Below are 14,055 nucleotides of genomic sequence, written 5' to 3' on the forward strand. Positions count from 1 at the left end.
TCAGTTCTCCTGGGGATTTGCCTATTCCAAGCCCACTGTCCTCTGTCCTGGTCTGAGTGCAAATTTTGTTAATGCAAATTTTGTTAATGCAAATTTTGTTAATGCAAATTTTGTTGGTTGCAAATTTTGTTGGTTGGTGTACCCCAACCAACCCTGTATACCTCACCCCTGGCTGCCACCAAATTTCAGGGAATTCAGATCTGGCCTAGTACTAGTTGCTAGTGCAAATTTTGCTAACATTACTGCCCCACCTCCTGCCATCCTGTCTGGGTCTCACTAACACCATGAAGATCAATCACATTTCACAACAGGCAGGAAGTGGGTGCAGACCTCTGGACTAAAAGGGAAATTGACCAAGAAGCAATAGCGGGATGCAAGGAACACACATAGGAGACTCCCATGAAGTGCCAGGTTCTGATGAACAATGGACACTGCATTGCAGGGCACTATCGGACCTCTTCGTAAAGCCACTATTTGTAAGAGCAGAAGACATAGCTGATTTTCTTACAGATACAGAGAGGTAGACAAAATGAGGAGACAGAGGAATATGTCTCAAATGAAAATAAAGGACATAATCATAGCAAGAGATCTAAGTCAAATAGAATTAAGTAACCTGTCTGACAGAGAATTTAAAATCATGATCATAAAGATACTTACTGGACTTACTGGATTTTGTTGTTACCCCAACAAACCGAAGTCCAAAATCAGATGACTTCATGGGTGAATTCTACTAGATATTTAAAGAAGAGTTGGTATGTATTCTTCTCAAACTATTCCAAAAAATGTAAGAGAAAAGAAAACTTCCAAATTCATTCTATGAGGCCAGTATCACCCTCATACCAAAACCAAATAAAGACATCAACAAACAGCAAATTACAGGCCCATACCTGTGATGAACATTGATGTAAAAAATCCTCATCAAAATAATAGTGAACCAAATCCAACAATGTATTAAAAAAATCATTCACCATGATCAAGTGGGATTTATTCCCCAGACGCAAGCATGGTTTAATATTCATGAACTAAACAGTGCAATACATCACATTAATAAAAGAAAGGATAATAACCATTTGATCCTCTCAATATAAGCAGAAAAAGCATTTGATGAAGTATAGCATCCATTCATGATAAAAACCATCAATGAAGTAGGATTAAAGGGAACATACCTCAACATGATAAAGATCATATACAAAAACCCACAGCTAATATCATCCTCAGTGGAGAGAAACCGAACTTTTCCTCTATACTCAGGAACGAGACAGGGATTTCCACTCTCTCCACTATTACTGAACACAGTACTGGAAGTCCTAGCCACAGCAACCAGACAACACAAATCAAAGCATCCAAATTGTCAAGGAAGAAGTCAAACTTTCACTATTTGCAGGTGACATGATACTTTATATTGAAAACCTGGAAAACTCCACCAAAAATTGCTAGAACTGATACACAAATTCAGTAAAGTTTCAGGATACAAAATAAATGTAGAGAAATCTGTTGCATTTCTATACACTAATAATGAAGTAGCAGAAAGAAACATCAAGGAATTGATCCCATTTACAATTGCTCCCAAACCATAAGATACGTAGGAATAAACCTAACCAAAGAGGTAAAAGATGATATATTCTGAAAACTACAAAACACCGATGAAAGAAAATGAACATGACACACAAAAAAATGGAAAGACATTCCATGCTCCTGGATTAGATACAAATATGGTTAAAATGTCTATACTACCCAAAGCAATGTAACATTTAATGCAATCTCTATGAAAATACCACCAGCATTTTTCACAGAGATAGAACAAAAAAATCCTAAAATTTGTATGGAACCACAAAAGACCCCAAGTAGCCAAAAGCAAAGAAAAGTAAAGCTGGAGTTATCACAATTCTGGACTTCCAGTGACATTACAAAACTGTAGTAATCAAATTAGTATCGTACTGACACAAAACTAGACACATACATCAATGGAACAGTATAGAAAGTCGAGAAAGAAACCCACAATTACATGATCAATTAATCTCCATCAAAGCTGGAAAGAATATCCAATAGGAAAAAGACACTCAGAATGGATTTAATATCTAAATGTAAGACCTGAATCCATAAAAATTCTAGAGGAGAGCACAGGTAGTAATGTCTGTGACATCAGCCATAAAAACATTTTACTAAATAGGTTTCCTGAGGCAAGGGAAATAAAGGCAAAAACAAATTATTGGTACTACATATAAAATTCTTCTGCACTGCAAAGGAAATGATCGAGAAAACTAAAAGCAATCTACAAAATGGGAGAAGATATTTGCAAATGACATATCTGATAAATGGTTAGTATCCAAATTATATAAAGAACTTATGTAATTCAATACCAAAAAAACAAATAATCCAATTTAAAAATGGGTAGAAGACATGAACAGACATTTTTTGCAAAGAAGACATCCAAATGGCTGACAGATGGAAAGATGCTCAATCTTTTGGGCATCATCAGGGAAATGCAAGTCAAAACTATAACAAAATATCACAGGAATGTCACAGGAATATCACAGGAATGTCACACCTGTCAGAATGGCTAAAATAAAAAACACAAGAAACAACAGGTTTTGATGAGCATGTGGAGAAAAAGGAACCCTCTCACATGGTTGGTGGGAATGTAAACTTGTGCAGCCACTGTGGAAAACAGTATGGAGATTCATCAAAAAGTCAAAAATAGAACAATCCTAGGATCCAGCAATCACACTACTGGGTATTTATCCCCAAAATACAAAAGCACTAATTCAAAGGGATACATGCACCCGTATGTTTACTGAAGCTTTAATTATAATAGTAAATTATGGAAGCAGCCCAAGTGTCCATTGTATAGATGAATGGAGAAAGAAGATGTGGTATATAAAGGTGTGTGTGTATACACACACACACACATACACCCACACACAATGGAATATTATCCAGTCATAAAAATAATAAAATCATTCCATTTGCAACAAAATGGATCGAGATAGAGTATAATGCTATGCAAAATAAGTCAGAGAAAGACAAACACCATGTGGTTTCACTCATATGTGGAATTTAAGAAAACAAATGAGCAAAGGTAAAAATAAGAGAGAAAGAAAAAGACAGGGAGAGAGTGAGAGAGAGGGAGGGAGGGGGGAACGGGGGAGAGAGGGAGAAAGAGAGAGAGACAGAGACAGAGAGAGAGAGAGAGAGAGAGACAAACCTAGAAACAGACTCCAAACTACAAAGAATGAACAGTTGGTTACTGAGGGCAGGGGTGTGGGGAGATGGGTGAAATAGGTGATGGGGATTAAGGAGTCAACTTGTGTGATGAGCTTGGGATGTTGTATGGAATTGTTGAATCACTATAATGTACATCTGAAACTAACATAACACTGAATGTTAACTATAAGAGAATTAAAATAAAATAAAAAACATATTGTGTAACTTACTGCATTTATGGAATTACAACCTATGAAATCACAGTAAATAAAACAATTAGGAACCATGCAATGAACTTCTACTTCTTCTGGCAATGTGTAAATAACTAGAACTAAATTCACCCTGGTGTGGTAAACAACCACAAAATGCATGAGGCCACTGTTTTCAGACTGGGCAACAGGCAATGCATACTGCCATTCCTGAGAAAACAGACACTCGGGAAACAAGTCCCATGATTATTCTGGATCTCTACAGGAAGCTGGAGATGAAGCAGAGATCAGTGTTACTGGCTGCTTACCTAAGGTTTTAGTGGAACAGCTGCTATGGGGCAACCACAGATAATACCTGTCAAGCAATACTGAGAAACAGTGGAGTTCCAGCCTGAGTCAGAAGGAAGAAAGCATCTGAGTCTCAAGAAAGGTCCTTTTTTAGGAATAAAGTTCACACCTATGGTAATAGTTACACTAGACTGGTCCTAACAAAGCCAAAACCCACGTCTCAACAAAATCATTAAGTGAAACATAATTTGGAAGTAGAATTCCACCAAAAAAGAGGAGCTTGGAAAAATTTGGGTTTTCTAAGGATGCACTCCAACTTGGACCTCTGTTCAAGATGTCAGTGAGAAACAAACAACACTAACACAATACTCTTCAGGGGAATTACCCAATATATAATCCAAAAAGCTTAGTACACAATCAAAATTTGTTAGACAACAGGAGAATTTAACCTGTAGTTTTAAAAAGAAATTAATCCCAAGATATTTCAGATACTGGATTTCATAGATAGACAGATGTATAGATCAATCAATTAAATATATAATTTATCAGTTGACTGATCATATATATATATATTAGATATTAGAAAGAGGGGGAGGAGAGGGAGGAGAAGAAGCAGGAAAGGCAGAGAGAGGGGGGAGACAGAGATTGAGAGATTTAAAGAAAAATATGGTATTAATGAGTGGACAGAAAATCTCAGGTGAAAAATGGAAGCTATATAAAAAAAAAAAAAAAAACCAGATGGGAAATTCTAGAATTAAAAACTATAACTGAGAGGAGCCTGGGTGGCTCAGTCATTCGAGAGCCCCATTCTTGATTTTGGCTAAGATCATGATTTTATGGTTCCTGAGTCAGAGCCCTGCTTTGGATTCTCACTCTCTGTCCGTTCCTCACTCACATGCACTCACTCTCTCCCTCTCAAAATAAATACTTAAAAAATATATAACTAAAGTGAAAAAAAAGTGCCCAATTTTCCTGACAGCAGATTCAAAAAGGCAAAAAAACAAAACAAAACAAAACAAAACTAAACTAAACTAAACTAAACCCGTGGTGGGGAGGGAGTCAGTCAGTTCAAAGCAGATCCATATAATTATGCAATTTTAATTAAAGAGGCTTTTTATAGATATTTTATTTACAGTAAGATTGGTTCCCTTTCCTAACTTATTTTTAGTATTTTTCTAACATTCTTGCAGGATTTTTTTTTTTTTAATATATGAAATTTACTGTCAAATTGGTTTCCATTCAACACCCAGTGCTCATCCCAAAAGGTGCCCTCCTCAATACCCATCACCCACCCTGCCCTCCCTCCCACCCCCATCAACCCTCAGTTTGTTCTCAGTTTTTAACAGTCTCTTATGCTTTGGCTCTCTCCCACTCTAACCTCTTTTTTTTTTTTTTTTTCCTTCCCCTCCCCCATGGGTTTCTGTTACCTTTCTCAGGATCCACATAAGAGTGAAACCATATGGTATCTGTCTTTCTCTGTATGGCTTACTTCACTTAGCATCACACTCTCCAGTTCCATCCACGTTGCTACAAAAGGCTATATTTCATTTTTTCTCATTGCCACGTAGTATTCCATTGTGTATATAAACCACAATTTCTTTATCCATTCATCAGTTGATGGACACTTAGGCTCTTTCTATAATTTGGCTATTGTTGAGAGTGCTGCTATAAACATTGGGGTACAAGTGCCCCTATGCATCAGTACTCCTGTATCCCTTGGGTAAATTCCTAGCAGTGCTATTGCTGGGTCATAGGGTAGGTCTATTTTTAATTTTCTGAGGAACCTCCACACTGCTTTCCAGAGCGGCTGCACCAATTTGCGTTCCCACCAACAGTGCAAGAGGGTTCCCGTTTCTCCACATCCTCTCCAGCATCTATAGTCTCCTGATTTCTTCATTTTGGCCACTCTGGCTGGCATGAGGTGATATCTGAGTGTGGTTTTGATTTGTATTTCCCTGATAAGGAGCGACGTTGAACATCTTTTCATGTGCCAGTTGGCCATCCGGATGTCTTCTTTAGAGAAGTGTCTATTCATGTTTTCTGCCTATTTCTTCACTGGGTTATTTGTTTTTCGGGTGTGGAGTTTGGTGAGCTCTTTATAGATTTTGGATACTAGCCCTTTGTCTGATATGTCATTTGCAAATATCTTTTCCCATTCCGTTGGTTGCCTTTTAGTTTTGTTGGTTGTTTCCTTTGCTGTGCAGAAGCTTTTTATCTTCATAAGGTCCCAGTAATTAACTTTTGCTTTTAATTCCCTTGCCTTTGGGGATGTGCCGAGTAAGAGATTGCTACAGCTGAGGTCAGAGAGGTCTTTTCCTGCTTTCTCCTCTAAGGTTTTGATGGTTTCCTGTCTCACATTCAGGTCCTTTATCCATTTTGAGTTTATTTTTGTGAATGGTGTGAGAAAGTGGTCTAGTTCCAACCTTCTGCATGTTGCTGTCCAGTTCTCCCAGCACCATTTGTTAAAGAGACTGTCTTTTTTCCATTGGATGTTCTTTCCTGCTTTGTCAAAGATGAGTTGGCCATACGTTTGTGGGTCTAGTTCTGGGGTTTCTATTCTATTCCATTGGTCTATGTGTCTGTTTTTGTGCCAATACCATGCTGTCTTGATGATGACAGCTTTGTAGTAGAGGCTAAAGTCTGGGATTGTGATGCCTCCTGCTTTGGTCTTCTTCTTCAAAATTACTTTGGCTATTTGGGGCCTTTTGTGGTTCCATATGAATTTTAGGATTGCTTGTTCTAGTTTCGAGAAGAATGCTGGTGCAATTTTGATTGGGATTGCATTGAATGTGTAGATAGCTTTGGGTAGTATTGACATTTTGACAATATTTATTCTTCCAATCCATGAGCAGGGAATGTCTTTCCATTTCTTTATATCTTCTTCAATTACCTGCATAAGCTTTCTATAGTTTTCAGCATACAGATCTTGTACATCTTTGGTTAGATTTATTCCTAGGTATTTTATGCTTCTTGGTGCAATTGTGAATGGGATCAGTTTCTTTATTTGTCTTTCTGTTGCTTCATTGTTAGTGTATAAGAATGCAACGGATTTCTGTACATTGATTTTGTATCCTGCAACTTTGCTGAATTCATGTATCAGTTCTAGCAGACTTTTGGTGGAGTCTATCGGATTTTCCATGTATAATATCATGTCATCTGCAAAAAGCGAAAGCTTCACTTCATCTTTGCCAATTTTGATGCCTTTGATTTCCTTCTGTTGTCTGATTGCTGATGCTAGAACTTCCAGCACTATGTTAAACAACAGCGGTGAGAGTGGGCATCCCTGTCGTGTTCCTGATCTCAGGGAAAAAGCTCTCAGTTTTTCCCCGTTGAGGATGATGTTAGCTGTGGGCTTTTCATAAATGGCTTTTATGATCTTTAAGTATGTTCCTTCTATCCCGACTTTCTCAAGGGTTTTTATTAAGAAAGGGTGCTGGATTTTGTCAAAGGCCTTTTCTGCATTGATTGACAGGATCATATGGTTCTTCTCTTTTTTTTGTTAATGTGATGTATCACGTTGATCGATTTGCGAATGTTGAACCAGCCCTGCATCCCAGGAATGAATCCCACTTGATCGTGGTGAATAATTCTTTTTATATGCTGTTGAATTCGATTTGCTAGTATCTTATTGAGAATTTTTGCATCCCTATTCATCAGAGATATTGGCCTGCAGTTCTCTTTTTTTTACTGGGTCTCTGTCTGGTTTAGGAATCAAAGGAATACTGGCTTCATAGAATGAGTCTGGAAGTTTTCCTTCCCTTTCTATTTCTTGGAATAGCTTGAGAAGGATAGGTATTATCTCTGCTTTAAACGTCTGGTAGAACTCCCCTGGGAAGCCATCTGGTCCTGGACTCTTATTTGTTGGGAGATTTTTGATAACCGATTCAATTTCTTCACTGGTTATGGGTCTGTTCAAGCTTTCTATTTCCTCCTGATTGAGTTTTGGAAGAGTGTGGGTGTTTAGGAATTTGTCCATTTCTTCCAGGTTGTCCAATTTGTTGGCATATAATTTTTCATAGTATTCCCTGATAATTGCTTGTATCTCTGAGGGATTGGTTGTAATAATTCCATTTTCATTCATGATTTTATCTGTTTGGGTCATCTCCCTTTTCTTTTTGAGAAGCCTGGCTGGAGGTTTGTCAATTTTGTTTATTTTTTCAAAAAACCAACTCTTGGTTTCATTGATCTTCTCTACAGTTTTTTTAGATTCTATATTGTTTATTTCTGCTCTGATCTTTATGATTTCTCTTCTTCTGCTGGGTTTAGGCTGCCTTTGCTGTTCTGCTTCTAGTTCCTTTAGGTGTGCTGATAGATTTTGTATTTGGGATTTTTCTTGTTTCTTGAGATAGGCCTGGATTGCAATGTATTTTCCTCTCAGGACTGCCTTCGCTGCGTCCCAAAGCGTTTGGGTTGTTGTATTTTCATTTTCGTTTGTTTCCATATATTTTTTAATTTCGTCTCTAATTGCCTGGTTGACCCACTCATTCGTTAGTAGGGTGTTCTTTAACCTCCATGCTTTTGGAGGTTTTCCAGACTTTTTCCTGTGGTTGATTTCAAGCTTCATAGCATTGTGGTCTGAAAGTATGCATGGTATAATTTCAATTCTTGTAAACTTCTGAAGGGCTGTTTTGTGACCCAGTATATGATCTATCTTGGAGAATGTTCCATGTGCACTCGAGAAGAAAGTATATTCTGTTGCTTTGGGATGCAGAGTTCTAAATATATCTGTCAAGTCCATCTGATCCAATGTATCATTCAGGGCCCTTGTTTCTTTATTGACTGTGTGTCTAGATGATCTATCCATTTCTGTAAGTGGGGTGTTAAATTCCCCCGCAATGACCACATTCTTATCAATAAGGTTGCTTATGTTTATGAGTAATTGTTTTATATATCTGGGGGCTCGGGTATTCGGTGCATAGACATTTATAATTGTTAGCTCTTCCTGATGGATAGACCCTGTAATTATTATATAATGCCCTTCTTCATCTCTTGTTACAGCCTTTAATTTAAAGTCTAGTTTGTCTGATATAAGTATGGCTGCTCCAGCTTTCTTTTGGCTTCCAGTAGCATGATAAATAGTTCTCCATCCCCTCACTCTCAATCTAAAGGTGTCCTCAGATCTAAAATAAGTCTCTTGTAGACAGCAAATAGATGGGTCTTGTTTTTTTATCCATTCTGATACCCTACGTCTTTTGGTTGGTGCATTTAATCCATTTACATTCAGTGTTATTATAGAAAGATACGGGTTTAGAGTCATTGTGATGTCTGTATGTTTTATGCTTGTAGTGATGTCTCTGGTACTTTGTCTCACAGGATCCCCCTTAGGATCTCTTGTAGGGCTGGTTTCGTGGTGACAAATTCCTTCAGTTTTTGTTTGTTTGGGAAGACCTTTATCTCTCCTTCTATTCTAAATGACAGACTTGCTGGATAAAGGATTCTCGGCTGCGTATTTTTTCTGCTTAGCACACTGTAGATATCGTGCCAAGCCTTTCTGGCCTGCCAAGTTTCAAAGGAGAGATCAGTCACGAGTCTTATAGGTCTCCCTTTATATGTGAGGGCACGTTTATCCCTTGCTGCTTTCAGAATTTTCTCTTTATCCTTGTATTTTGCCAGTTTCACTATGATATGTCGTGCAGAAGATCGATTCAAGTTACGTCTGAAGGGAGTTCTCTGTGCCTCTTGGATTTCAATGCCTTTTTCCTTCCCCAGGTCAGGGAAGTTCTCAGCTATAATTTCTTCAAGTACCCCTTCAGCACCTTTCCCTCTCTCTTCCTCCTCTGGGATACCAATTATGCGTAGATTATTTCTCTTTAGTGTATCACTTAGTTCTCTAATTTTTCCCTCATACTCCTGGATTTTTTTATCTCTCTTTCTCTCAGCTTCCTCTTTTTCCATAACTTTATCTTCTAGTTCACCTATTCTCTCCTCTGCCTCTTCAATCCGAGCTGTCGTCATTTCCATTTTGTTTTGCATTTCGTTTAAAGTGCTTTTCAGCTCCTTGTGACTGTTCCTTAGTCCCTTGATCTCTGTGGCAAGAGATTCTCTGCTGTCCTGTATACTGTTTTCAAGCCCAGCAATTAATTTTATGACTATTATTCTAAATTCACTTTCTGTTATATTATTTAAATCCTTTTTGATCAGTTCGTTAGCTGTTGTTATTTCCTGGAGATTCTTCTGAGGGGAATTCTTCCGTTTGGTCATTTTGGATAGTCCCTGGAGTGGTGAGGACCTGCAGGGCACTTCCCCTGTGCTGTGGTGTATAACTGGAGTTGGTGGGCGGGGCCGCAGTCCGACCTGATGTCTGCCCCCAGCCCACCGCTGGGGCCACAGTCAGACTGGTGTGTGCCTTCTCTTCCCCTCTCCTAGGAGGGGGGATTCACTGTGGTGTGGCGTGGCCCGTCTGGGCTACTTGCACACTGCCAGGCTTGTGGTGCTGGGGATCTGGCGTATTAGCTGGGGTGGGTAGGCAAGGTGCACGGGGGCAGGAGGGGCAGGCTTAGCTCGCTTCTCCTTAGGTGATCCACTTCAGGAGGGGCCCTGTGGCAGCAGGAGGGAGTCAGAACCGCTGCTGGAGGTTTGGGTCTGCAGAAGCACAGAGTTGGGTGTTTGCGCAGAGCGAGCAAGTTCCCTGGCAGGAACGGGTTCTCTTTGGGATTTTGGCTGGGGGATGGGCGAGGGAGATGGCGCTGGCGAGCGCCTTTGTTCCCCGCCAAGCTGAGCTCTGCCGTCCGGGGGCTCAGCAGCTCTCCCTCCCTTTGTCCTCCAGCCTTCCCGCTTTCTGAGCAGAGCTGTTAACTTATGACCTCCCAGAAGCTAAGTCGCGCTTGCTGTTGGAACACAGTCCGTCCAGCCCCTCCGCTTTTGCCAGCCAGACTCGGGGGCTCTGCTTGGCCGGCGAGCCGCCCCTCCGCCCGGGCTCCCTCCCGCCAGTCCGTGGAGCGTGCACCGCCTCGCCGCCCTTCCTACCCTCTTCCATGGGCCTCTCGTCTGCGCTTGGCTCTGGAGACTCCGTTCTGCTACTCCTCTGGCGGTTTTCTGGGTTCTTTAGGCAGGTGTAGGTGGAATCTAAGTGATCAGCAGGACACGCGGTGAGCCCAGTGTCCACCTACGCCGCCATCTTCCCAGGATTTTTTTTTCATGTGAACTTTCATGTCATATTGATTAGCTCCCAAAAAAGGTTGATATTTATAATAAGATTAGATTAGTATTATTTGTATACCTAAAAGTAACACAATGTTATATGTCAATTATATCTTAATAATGGAGAAAAAACTATAGATGTATTTAATAGTATATGCATATAATAGATTTTCTAAGATGGCTCTTTGGAACAGCATCTCATGAAATCTTGGATTCTTGAAAATGTTTTCCTATGGCCTTGACAATTAAAGGACAGTTTGAATGGATATGAAATCCTTAGTTTATACTTTTTTCTTAACATCTCTTTCCATCCCGCTCTCCTCTTTCTCCCCCTTCCTCAATACTTCTTATCTTTGACCTGAATCGTATATCACTTTTTGTAGTTGTAGAATGATGCTACTTTAATTCAATGGTCCTTATGAATGTTTTGCTTTGTCTGAAGAGCCCAAGGACTTTCTCTTTTATCTTTAGATTTATAGTACATATCCCATAGTGGACACACTTGATAAGCATGTGTCACTTTTCTCAATACTATGCCGGCTGGTTGAGAATGTAAAGTCCTATCTTTAATTTCTTGTAAGTTTTCTTTGATTATAAAAGCTACTCATTTCTGTGATACTAGTTGGTGCAAAAAGGGTCGTGACTAAAATTCAGAAGAAAAATCTGGAGAATATATCCATAGGGTTTTGTAAATCTCTGAAATACTCTTCAGGATCTAGAAAGTTGCATTTATGTGTAGTTCTGTGGGCATACACAAGAAAGAGGACCCCAATCCCTCACATGACTGACCTTAAGTCCCTACATGAGCAGAAAGTGAAAGCTAGACAGACTTCTAAGCTAAGTGAGCAGGAAGGCATGCCCAAACAAAAACACAGATCCCTCATAAAAGGTGGAAGATTCATTGGTTCAAGCCATTACAAGGAATGTGTCAGCAATCATTGGATGACCATTAAGCTAACTTAGAATAAAATGGACTCGGAAGATAGAAATGTAGTTTTCAGAATTGGCACATTATAAAACATTTACTTTTAAATGTAAATTAATTACATATGCAAATGAACAGGAAAGTACGGCCCGCATGGAAAGAACTAAAACAGTCAATGACAAGTATCCTAAAGCTGATTTCTTAACTTATTCCAGGTGTTGGACTTACTAGACAGACTTTAAATCAGTTCTTATAAATAGTTCCAAAACTAAAGAAGGCAATGTCTATAGAGTAGAAAGAAAACTATAAACCAGTGTCTCATCAAATAGTGTATATCATTAAGAAGGCAGAAATTATTAAAAGTAAACCTAAAATCTTAGAGATGAAACGAATTAAAATTAAAAATTCACTAGAAGGACTTAATAATATATCTGAGCGGGAAGAATCAATAATCCAGAAACATGAAAAAAGGTAATTGAAAATTGGGGTTATCCAGTCTGAAGGAACAGGAAAAAGCAAAAAGAATGCAAAAGGGAGCTTAGCTCAGATATCCGTGGGACTATATGTAGCATACCAACAATCACATAATGGAAGCCTCAGGAGAAAGAAAAAGAAAGGATATTTGGTCAAAAACTCCCCAAATTTTTGAAAAATATTAGTTTATATGTCAAAGAATTCCAATAAACTCCAAGTAGAACTCAAAGAGATCCTACAGATTCACTGCCCCCCAAAAATTTGTGACCTAAAAATTAAAACTCGTAGACATTTACTACTTTACATAAAAATAATTTTGGCTAGATATGAGAGAGTTTGATTCTAACATGACATGTGCTTAGCTGCATGGCATTTAAAAAAGAGCTGATCTTCTTTCTTAGAATTTTAAAACAAGAAAATATTCCCATTCTTGCTTCACTCCATCGTTGGGAACACATCAGTTTTGAAACAGACTAATAATACAGTTGTTAAAATCGTTCAGTACCTATGTGTGAACGCTATAGATCATCGATTTATAGATAATGGCATTAGCAATCTGTGGTTTTCGCTTCTGCTCATTGGCAAGAAGGTAGGAGAGAGAAACCTTAAAATCATGCGTCTACCGGCCAACCACTTCACTAGGGTAGGCACATTAAACATTTACGCCACTAGTTCTTACTTGACTACATCTTCACACCAATTGCACCAGGTACACTCATCCATTTATCCCCAGTAACTTTAGCGTCAAGATGCAGAAGCAATTAACTCTCTTCCGGCGAATCGTCCCTTGACAACATTTAGCAGCCCCAGGAGCATGGATGCCTGTGTGTAGCATCCTGCAGGACAAAGACAAAGCTGAAGAGAACCCCTGGATGCCTAGTATAATTTTGAAGACAATATCCATCATTGTTCTCATTGGAACAAATTAAGCATCCTTGAATATTCCAATCTGGCTAAGTGTGTAGCAAACACCGCCTTTACTTGTATTTTTCTCTCCTCCTACATAAAATTATAAATTTGGACTCATTTGCATTACTTATAGTATGTACTTTTTATTAATTATGAAAAAAAATACAGATTCCTCTTAACAAATGAAATGAAATTCAGAGCTGAGTAAATTAAAAAGTTGATTTTTCTTTGCTATCTTCTTCTCCTTGTTATCCTCTTGAAAGAAGCAACATTCATTGAAAAGAACTGAACCCTTCTCTGTTTTAGAATATCCTCGATTTCTCTTTTTAAATTTTAATTCATGTATTACTTTTCCCTTACTGAACACTTCTCCACATTAGCTAGAATTCTATTCACAAATAATTGTGTAAACTAAAATATATTCTCAGCCTAACATCTCATCAGTAAATGAGTTTTACTTGCATCATTTGAAACTTTTTAAACCCAATTTTTAATAAGTTTAATATTAGGACATTTCTATGCTGAGGAATCTTCACTTCTTGACATTGTTTTCATTATCAGATACAGCCAAATATTTCTTAATAATATCAGTTTTGCTTAGCTCTCAAAACTGTTTCCATATGCTCTTGTGAACTATTTATTGGCAATAAGTTTTTTAACAAAAATAGTTAAAAATTAAATAATTATGGGTCAAAATGTATTTTCACAAACATATTATCTAAATCCCAGGGGGGGAAAACGGTAAAAATTCTAACCTTATTTTATTTGGGGCTAGTTTCGTCAAATTCTTGATTGATACATTTGTATTTTGGTATGTTTAATTTGTCAGTTGAAACCATGTTTTCATGAAGAAACCATGTTTTTGGATCTTAGAAATGAAATATTCTTTCCAAAATCCTTTTGTCT

Source organism: Panthera leo, chromosome A1, assembly GCF_018350215.1.
Source record: "Panthera leo isolate Ple1 chromosome A1, P.leo_Ple1_pat1.1, whole genome shotgun sequence".
Lineage (NCBI taxonomy): Eukaryota > Metazoa > Chordata > Mammalia > Carnivora > Felidae > Panthera > Panthera leo.